This window comes from Echinops telfairi, unplaced genomic scaffold, assembly GCF_000313985.2.
Source record: "Echinops telfairi isolate 266 unplaced genomic scaffold, ASM31398v2 ScPeMD7_140;HRSCAF=443, whole genome shotgun sequence".
Classification (NCBI taxonomy): Eukaryota; Metazoa; Chordata; class Mammalia; order Afrosoricida; family Tenrecidae; genus Echinops; species Echinops telfairi.
The window spans coordinates 183124-185139 of NW_022104038.1; positions in this window are offsets into that span (position 1 = coordinate 183124).

The following is a 2016-nucleotide window of genomic DNA, read 5'->3' on the forward strand; positions in this document are numbered from 1 at the left end:
ATACAATTTCCCTCTAGTTCTTGAATGCTTCCTCCCCCCAACTATCATGGTCACAATTGAGATATACATATAGTTATATTATAGTTCCTACTTTCTGATAGTATCCATGTGCCTACACGTTATGACTGTCAAATGTTTCTGGAATGTTTGCTGGGGAATTAGTGCTTACGGTCTCACTACACTTTTGTTGACCTTCACAGCGTGTGGAACCTAGTCTTCATACAGTGTTCTTCATACGAACAGACTGAGTTTAACTCACTGCCATCAAGTCCATGCATCCGTGAACACTGACTGTGGATCCAAGCAGGACAAAAACCTCATCAGCTTCAATTTCTTCTCCCTTTATCATGATGATACCTCTTGGTCCAGGTGTGAGTTATATCCATACAGAAGATTTCAATCTGTTATCTTCATCAGCAAGTGCTTCAAGTCCTCCTCACTTTCAACTGCAAAGTTGTGTTATCTGCATATCACAGGGTGCTACCAAGCCTCCCTCCAACTCTGATGCCTCACTCTGCTTCCTATAATGCAGCTTCTCTGATTAGCTGCTTTTCATACACATTAAGCATGGTGAAAGCATATGACCTTGATATACAATTTTTTTATAAATGTTAAACCATGCAGCATTTCCTTGATCCTTTCTCACAGCTGCCTCTTGATCCTTTACAAGTTCCACAGGTGAACAATGAAGTCTTCTGAAATTCCCATTTTTCTCAAGGTTGTCCATAGTTTGTCATGATCCACGTAGTAGAATGCCTTGATACAGTCAAGAAAACACAATGGAGACATCTTTTCATGGAGTAAGTGCTTCCAGTGACTCATAAGCCTGTGGAAATATTTCAGATGGTATTTCATCAACTGCTGGAGGCTTGTTTATGGTTAATGCGTTCAGTACAGCTTGAACGTCTTCCTACAGTAACACTGTTTGTTGCTCATATGAAATTGTGGCCCTTTGACTAGTTCTTTAGGATTCAGTTAATCTGCATAGTCTTTCCATTTTCTTTGGATGCTTCCTGCATCATTTAATAACGTGCATTTAGTACCTTTTAATATTACAACATGAGGTTTGAATTTTTTTCTTGAGTTCTTTCAGTTTAAGATATGCAGGACACGTCCTTCTTTGGGATTTTCTAACCGTAGGGCTGTGCACATTTCATTGTAATATTTTACTTTGTCTTCGTGAGTTACCCTATGGAATTCTTTGTTTAGCTCTCTGACTTCATCATTACTTCACTTCCTTTTAGTTACCTTACGATGAAGAGAGCAAGTTTCAGATTCTAGTCTGACATTCACTTTAATCTTTCTTCTTCTCCTTTATTTTGTATGACCCTTTGCTTTCTTCGTGAATGATGGTCTTGATGTCCTCCCGCAGCTCATCATGCATCTGTCATGAGTGTTGAGTGCAGCACGTCTGCTCTTGAGGTGTTCTCAAAACCCAGGCAGGAGAGATTCAAGATCATACTTTCCCTCTCCAGACTTGCTTTGATTTTCTTCAGCTTAACTTGAATTTACTTATAGGCAATTGATGGTCTGTTCTGAAGGAAACCTTTGGCCTGGTTTTAGCTGCTATTATTGAGCTTTTGAATGTTCTCTTCACACAGATGTCGTCTGTTTGATTTCCGCGTGTTCCATCTGGAGAAGTCCACGTGTACAGTCACCTTTTATGTTGTTGAAAAAGGTATTGCTGTGAACAAGTTGTTAAAAATTCTATCATGCAAACTCCAGCTTCATTTCTATTACCAAGACTATGTTTTTCAATTATTCTTCCTTCCTCTTTGTTTCCAAGCTTTGCATTCCATTCGTCAATATTTATCAATTCATCATGATTGTGTGTTTAATCAATTTCAGACTGGAGACACTCATAGAATGCATTCATTTCTTTGTCACTAGCTTTAGAGTTTGGTGCGTACATTTGAATAGTCTTTGTATTGATTGCTTTCCTTGAAGGTGGATAGATATGATCCTATCACTGACTGACCCCTTGCATTGCACTGCAGAATTCATCTTGATATGTAT